The sequence below is a fragment of the Physeter macrocephalus genome, chromosome 10 (assembly GCF_002837175.3).
Source record: "Physeter macrocephalus isolate SW-GA chromosome 10, ASM283717v5, whole genome shotgun sequence".
Classification (NCBI taxonomy): domain Eukaryota; kingdom Metazoa; phylum Chordata; class Mammalia; order Artiodactyla; family Physeteridae; genus Physeter; species Physeter macrocephalus.
This window is the reverse complement of record NC_041223.1, coordinates 36,372,123-36,380,652: the sequence shown is the minus strand read 5'-3', so window position 1 is coordinate 36,380,652 and position 8,530 is coordinate 36,372,123. Positions and strand designations below refer to the sequence as shown.

The 8,530-nt window shown below is 38.3% G+C and overlaps 1 pseudogene; it reads right to left on the bottom strand.

The window, feature by feature from the left end:
• Positions 1 to 1,944: 1,944 nt before the first annotated feature.
• LOC102975196 (vimentin-like) lies at positions 1,945 to 6,708 on the bottom strand (annotated as a pseudogene).
• Between the last annotated feature and the right edge of the window lie 1,822 nt (positions 6,709 to 8,530).

The following is an 8,530-nucleotide window of genomic DNA, read 5'->3' as shown; positions in this document are numbered from 1 at the left end:
AAATGAGTCTCCTGTAATTTTGGAAAATAAGTTACTGTTTGTTATAGTTCAAATTCAAATTTATGCAACTAAATTCATTCTCCCCCAAATCTGCTGTTTTTTCAATTTTCATCTAATCGCCTATCATTTAGCGTCCCAGGGATTTTTTCTTTTCCAAGTACAGCCTTTATTTTTCTTCTCTGTCTCTGTCATTATGTGTATGTCAACATGCTTCCAAAACAACCACTTCATTCAGTCAATTCAGTGAAAAATGAAATCAGTCAAGTCAGTTGCTAGGTTCCCTGTGGACAAAACATCCAGCTGATTGACTAGATATTTCTCTTATCAACTATTTGTTTTGGCATTATTTAGACATAGCCTTTGTCTCCTTTTTTTTTTTTTTTGGCTGTACGCGGGCCTCTCACTGTTGTGGCCTCTCCCGTTGCGGAGCACAGGCTCCGGACGCGCAGGCTCAGCGGCCATGGCTCACGGGCCCAGCCGCTCCGCGGCATGTGGGATCTTCCCGGGCACGAACCCGTGTTCCCTGCATTGGCAGGCAGACTCTCAACCACTGCGCCACCAGGGAAGCTCTAATTGCTTTTGTATTATCTTTTTGGCATTCTTCTAGCTTCTTCCTTCCAATTTTCATTGTTTAAATAGTTTTATTTATAAATGCATTCTTCAATTGATCTGTATGATCTGTGTTCTAAATGGTTTAGCACAAAGTATATAGGCTATTTATCTTGATATTCAAAGTCTGTGCTCAAATAACTTGAGGCAAAGTTTGAATTGGAATAAGATTTAAGGCCATGTGTACTAACTTGCTTATTTTTTAACATCTGAGCCAGCTTTCTCGTATTTTTAGAAAATACATGTGCGACAGCAGAGAGAAAATAAAGTCAATTATCAAATATTCAGGTACGGATACTTTGCTTCTTTATGATCTCACCTTTATCCTCCTACTCTTAGATTCCATAGTCATCATACCCATCTGACAAAACCTGGGGCTGATGAAACACATTTTCTGTTTACTTTCTAAGTACACTTGAACAGCAAAACTTGGCTAAAGAAAAGCACAGAAGTGCTGAAACTGGACTTAATCTAAATCTTGAAGCGATGCTACAACACTTACAGAATACCACTATACTCTCCTCGTAAATTCACCTTCCAGGTTTTTTTCTCTTCAAATCTTTAATAAGCTCTTCCCTTTTAACATTCATATGATGACTTCTCAGAACATTCACAGAGAAAACAAATGTAAGCTGATGAAAACAATATCTCATGTTTCCACCACCAGTTCTGAAAATGTGCCTTCACCTGCACGCACTTACTCAGCTCTCTATCCTGTTATGAAAGGGAAAGTGTCTCTGCTCCTCAGGCCATCTCCCCGCCTTAGACCCTGGACCTCATCCCCTTTCTCCTCAAGGGCTTTGCTCCTGCAATTATATCACCCACCCCTCTTTCACCTACATCACCAGTTTCTCTCCCGATACAGGATTAGCTCACACACATCTTGATATCACTCATCTTTAAAAAACAGAAACAGAAACCAAGCTCATCTCTGGACCCCACATTGTCCCCCGGCTACTGCTCTGGGAGTCTCTTCTTGACAGTAAAACTCCTCAAAAAGTGAACTTATTCTTGCTCTCTCTACTGTCTTCCTTTCCATTCTCTCTTCAACCCATTCCAATAAAATCTTTTTTTTTCCTGCTTGTTTTATGGTTTGTTTTTCCAAAGATGTATTGAAGCAGAAGCAAGTTGGTTGAATACTTGATGGGGAAAAAAAGAAGTTTCAATGGTATTCAAAGTGTTTTTTAAGAGATAGTGTAGCACCAGATTTCTTTGTAAACTAGATTATGTTGTAAACGTTTTTTTCTAAATTCTTTGAGAGTGTTGGTTCTTAAGAACTAGGGCTTATTTTTCTTCCTAATCTATCTTGTGCTACTGAAAAATGGCATAAGGGCATTAGAAAGCCGTTTCTGTAAGATATGGATTTCTTTTTTTATTCTTGCTGGAAATATATTGCTGCCTTGAGTATGTGCGATTTTCATTAATATCACCATGATGCTGTGAAGTTTCGTTGAAAACCTACTCTAGTTTTAACCTTTTTAATCAGAATTGTCCATTTTGAGTGGCTGTCAACCAGAAGAAGTGAATCCAGAATGGTTTCTCTCAGGTTCAGAGAAGAAAAGTTTGGGAGAGGTAGAGAAACTCTGTTCTCCTTGCCTTCCAGCAGTTTCCTTTTTGGTGATGATCTGAAAATCAAAGTCATGTTAACATCTTGCAGGGCCTCATATTTTCAGAGGTGGCAAGGAATATCTTCTTTCCTGTTCTGAAGAACAGGAAAATCTCATTCTGTAGGAGGCCAAGAGTGTCTCGGTAGTTAACACCTTCCACAGCAAAATTCTCTTCCACTTCATGCATGTGGAGCTCCAGAGGCCTATTAGTTCTTTTAAATCATGCAATTTTTAAAAAAATTGAAGTATAGTTGATTTACAATGTTGTATTAATTTCTGCTATATAGCAAAATAATTCAGTTATACATATATATACATTTAAAAAATATTCTTTTCCATTATGGTTTATCATAGGATATTAAATGTAGTTAGTTCCCTGTGCTATACAGTAGGACCTTGTTGTTTATCCATTCTCTATATAATAGTTTACATCTGCTAATCCCAACCTCCCACTCCATCCCTCCCCCAGCCTCCTCTCCCTTGGCATCCACAAGTCTATCTCTATGTCCGTGAGTCTGTTTCTGTTTCGCAGATAGGTTCTTTGTGTCATATTTAGATTCCACATATAAGTGATATCATATGGTATTTGTCTTTCTCTTTCTGAGTTATTTCACTTAGTATAATCTCTAGTTGCATCCATGTTGCTGCAAATGCATTATTTCATTCTTTTTTATGGCTGAGTAGTATTCCATTGTATATATGTACCACATCTTCTTTATCCATTTATCTGTCTATGGACATTTAGATTGCTTCCATGTCTTGGATATTGTAAATAGTGCTGCTATGAACATAGGGGTGCATGTATCTTTTTGAATTATAGTTTTGTGTGGATATATGCCCAGGAGTGGGATTGCTGGATCATATGGGTAATTCTACTTTTAGTTTTCTGAGGAAACTCCATACTGTTTTCCATAGTGACCGCACCAATTTACATTCCCACCAAGAGTGTAGCAGAGTTCCCTTTTCTCCACACCGTCTCCTGCATTTGTTATTTGTAGACTTTTTAATGATGGCCATTCTGACTAGTGTGAAGTGTTACCTCACTGTAGTTTTGATTTGCATTTCTCTAATAATTAGTGATGTTGAGCACCTTTTCATGTGCCTATTGGCCATCTGTATTTATTCTTTGGAGAAATGTCTATTTAGATTTTCTGACCATTTTTCAGTTGGGTTGTTTGTATTTTTGTTGTTGAGTTGTATGAGCTGTTTGTATATTTTGGAAATTAAGCTCTTGTCGGTCACATCATTTGCAAATATTTTCTCCCATTCTGTAGGTTGTCTTTTCATTTTTTTTCCTATGGTTTCCTTTGCTGTTCAAAATCTTGTTAGTTTGATTAGGTCCCATTTGTTTCTTTTGGTTTTTATTTCTATTACCTTGGGAGACTGACCTAAGAAAACATTGGTAATATTTATGTCAGAGAATGTTTTGCCTATGATCTCTTCTAGGAGTTTTATGCTGTTATGTCTTATGTTTAAGTCTTTAAGCCATTTTGAGTTTATTTTTGTGTATGGTGTGAGGGTGTGTTCTAACTTCTTTGATTTATATGAGGCTGTCCAACTTTCTCAACACCACTTGCTGAAGAGACTTTTTTCCATTTTATATGCTTGCCTCTGTCAACAGTTAATTGACTATAGGTGGGTGGATTTATTTCTGGGCTCTGTATTCTGTTCCATTGCTCTATATGTCTGTTTTTGTGCCAGTACCATGCTGTTTTGATTACTGTAACTTTGTAGTATTGTCTGAAGTCTGGGAGGGTTATGCCTCCTGCTTTGTTCTTTTTCTTTAGGATTGCTTTGGCAATTCTGGGTCTTTTATGCTTCCATATAAATGTTAGGGTTATTTGTTCTATTGTTAAATGTCATGGGTAATTTGATAGGGATCACATTAAATCTGTAGATTGCTTTGGGTAGTATAAGCCATACACTTGCCAGGTAAGAGACTGAACCTGGCTTTGGTACCCTTTTGGCCCCTGCTGCACCTGCCACAGGGCATAATTGCTTTAGTTCAATCAGCAGCCTCACAGAGATGGCAAACTTGGACTTGTACCATTCTTCAACCTCCCAAAGGTTCTTGGCAGCCACACTTTCATTCTCCTGCCACATATCACACAGAGCAGCCGTGAGTTCTGGCTTGGAAACATGCACCCCAGTTTGCCCATGCTACCCTAAATCTGGACCTGCAGCTCACAGCTTTCATCATTGCACAGTTGTCTTAAAAAGTCAATCTCTTCTTGCAAGGAATCCACTTTATGTTCGAGGTCAAGGAGTGCCAAAGAAGTATTGTCAACGTCCTGTCTGAAAGTTTACAGAGTGCTCTGAGTTTCTTCCCTCTGAGGTCCTCTCTGAAGCATCTCCTCTTGCAAATTCTTCCAGAGCTGCATGACCTCCTTGGCCAGGTTGCCGTGCTGTGCCTACCTGTCGTTGGTAAACAGGTTCACCTCTGGCCCAACTCCTGCATCTCCTTTCTATAGAGGTCCCTAGGCATGACGTCCCTAGCCCTTGAGCTGGGCCTACATTCTGTTGTACCGTGAAGTGCACCTTGGCGACGTAGGTTAGGAGATGCAGTTATTCAGCTCCTGCGGCTCCACCTTCTCCTTGGTGCCAGTGTTATTGAACTCATTGTTGAGGTAAAGGCCAAGGAGGGTGTGGTGTACACGCTGCTCCGGGGGCAAGGCGTGGGGCTGCGGCTGGCGCCGGGGCGCAGTGTGCTGGCCAGGTAGAATGCAGTCATTGCGCTCTGGCTGGAGCCGAATCAGCTCAGGGTGCTGGGGTCACCTAGCTCCTGAAATCGGAAGACTAGGGCCTTGATATGATGGAGTTGGCAGCAGAGGGTGGCAGTGCCTACTGTCTCTGGGAAGAGAGGCGTGGACAGCAGAATCCCTGGTACATCTCTGGCTCAGGGACCCTGAAGTGAAAGTGTCAGAGCTTCAATAAAGCTTTTATTCTCTCTGCTGTCCTGAAATAGCTCTCATCAAGGTGACTATTTATATTTTGCCAGAGCCAGCAATTTTTTTATCCTCAACTTCCTTCACTTCCCAGAAGCACCTGTAAAGGCTGACCCTGCCTCTTTGATAAAACGCATACCTCTCCAGGCTTCTGACATCCTTGCTTTCCCTTCCTCCCTACCACTGCTCAGAAATCCTTACTAGTTCCTCCTCTATCTATCCCGGCTCCAGATATTAGAGAACGGGTAAGCTTCATCCTGTACCTTCTCTGCCTATGTAATCTCATTCTTTCCTGTGCTTTCAAATAATTTCCATATATTGATTCAAAATTTTTTATCTAGAGTCTAGGTCTCTTCTTTGAGCCTTAGAATCATCCATTAAATTGCCTCTCTTCAATCTTTCCTGGGTTTCCAGTTTGCTGACTCACCCTGCAGGTCATGGGATTTACCCACATGCATAATTGTATCACTCAATTCCTTATAATAAATCTCTCCCTTACATATTTCCTATTGCTTCTGTTTCTCTGAAGAACCCTGACTAATACATACCCCAAGAAATTTCTGTGAATTCATATAGAAATTGCATCATATTCCATAGAGTGTGTGTGTGTGTGTGTGTGTGTGTGTGTGTGTGTGTTTTAAGAGAAAGCAGTATTTTAAAATAATTACCAACAGGAAATTTTTTTTTTACTAAACTTCTTGGCTAATGAATAGGATTCTTTCTTCATTGGATCTGTCAACTTCAGACATTTGGGTTGAATTGGAGAGAACTGACACTCACTTCAGGTTCAACATTGAACAACTTCTACTTGCTTTTTGATCTAGGTGTCATAATCTGTTGAGAACACAGTCTTTCATATAAATATACAAATTCAGATGGCAACTTACTTTTTCTCTTCTCGATACCTTGCAGAGACAATCAGTGAAACAATGCACTGAGACTAGCACTGCAAATGTGCTGTAGAACATTTTTCACCTATTTGGATAGAAGTATTGATAACTTTGTCTTCTTCCTGAGAGGTTCAGCAGTTGCATGATACTGTAGATTGACAGGGACTCAGGGAAAGGACAATTTGCTGGTGGTTAGTGATAGTCTTTATTTTACCCATAATGCTGTCACTTCCATCTCATATAAATTAAAATAAATTTCAAACCACTAATTCTCATAATCAACTCTCTTCATCCAATGTTCAAATTCCATTTCACTTAACATATTTGTAATGGAGAAAAACAAAACATTTAAAATTTTACCATGTATTTTTAAATTATCTTTGTCTTGTCCCAATATAATATCTACTAAATAAACCAACTATTTAAGTATTTTTTTAAATTATTGAGGTGAAAAAGGAATTCAAACTTCTTTAATCAAAGAACAATTAAATGTCCAAATTATTGGTTCCCCATGATTTTCTGTAACTCTAAGGTAAAAGAACTAAGTAATGGAATAGTATATAAGTATATTAAAATGTTTGACACAACCAATAAGTATACCTTTTTGAGCATGAAGTTTTCTTTTAGACCAAAAGCTGATTCCATCCTCTGGGTCATCAATCTTCATCGTGTTGTGGAAATTTTACTTTCCTATTTTGAAACTGGTTTTTATGGAAGCCTCAAGTAATTGGAAAACAAGTACTGATTTGAGTATTCTTTTTATAGAATTGCCTTTAACAACAAAGACTTTTCTCTTTAGTTGTAAAAAAATAATTTAAAATGCCCGTGACTGGATTTTTTTGTTTTTGTTTTTTTTGCGTTACGCGGACCTCTCACTGTTGTGGCCTCTCCCGTTGCGGAGCACAGGCTGCAGACGCGCAGGCTCAGCGGCCATGGCTCACGGGCCCAGCCCCTCCGCGGCATGTGGGATCCTCCCGGACCGGGGCACGAACCCGTGTCCCCTGCATCGGCAGGCGGACTCTCAACCACTGCGCTACCAGGGAAGCCCTGGATTTTTAAATGTGGTTGTCAGAGTGATGATTTCTTAAAGGCATTACTCAGCTTTATTCAGTTAAGATTAGTTAATATTGTAAATAAACATCTATATATTATGCCCCTTAGATTGGCTGCTTACCAAAGACTTCCTGATTGGGTTAGGGGGTTGCTGTCATCTTCACTATCATGTTCCTTGTTAGGAGTCTCAATAATAACTCTCTATTGCAAAAATCAAGGATTTTAAGGTTTTTAAAAAATCTTTTGTATATTTTGTACTTATTTCAAGCTTATACATCAAACTTTCTGTTTTTAGCCAACATACACATGTTCTATTCTAAATATGGTCTTAAAACTATTATCCCACAAAAAAGTATTACAATGACAGCAAAAATATATTTATTTATTATTATTATTTTTTTAACTTTTGTATTATTGGGAAACTTGTTTTTGTTGGAAGTGGAAGTATGTTCAGTGGTATCAAAGTTATAATTGGACCAGGAAATTAAGTTGATTTGTAGGAGCCAGTTGTTTTTTAGATATTTAAAATAATAAGTTTAGACCCTGTTTCATCGGGTGAAACATTCGTCTAAAGATATGGTAGTATGGACCTGTGGTGACTCATGGATAAAGCAGATGGTTTAGCGATAGCCATGTGGGCAAAAGACTTTAGCGTTATCTTCCTTACTATTCTCTTTCGTATTGACGTGACTATAGCTGTAATAAAAAAACAAGCTTCACCATAACAAAAAATATCAAGTAAGTGTTCTTTCATAGTATGCTATACATTTTTCTTTTTTAAAATGAATATTCTCTAGAAAATAATTGTTATTTAAAGCAAGACCAACCTGAACATTACACTGTAAGTAAAAACAAAAATGGAAATATATATTAGTATCAAAAGTTCTCCCAGGATGGTTTGGTTGAACATCACTTTGTTATTTTAACTTTACAAATACCACCAATGGTTTTAACTATGAATCTTAATTAATGGCACTTTGTAAAATCCTATCAGTGTAAAGCAAAATAGCTACCAGAGCAAAATGCCTTAGATGTGCCATTTCAAATCCAGCTTTCATTTTGCTGCTTATGATTACCTAAATTACATTAACATACAAATGCTGAGCCCATTTAAGTAATCTAGTTTTGGTAAATGAAAAATGGCCACTGTGACATAATCTTCTAGGCAAAACCACTATTTCTGTTGGATTTATTATTTGGTCCTATGTGATGTGTTTATGAGTGACATGATAGTAATTCGAAAGGTCAAAATAGAATATTAACATTTCGGTATGAACTTCCCAGAGAGTTACACTTCCGACAAAAGAAGTGGAATGCAACCCTCCCCATTTCTACATCCTGGCGGAGAACAGAGAAGGAGTGCTAATGTCCCTAGTTATACAGAGAAAAACTGATATTTTTCAGAGCCTAAAGGAGAAAGCTAGAT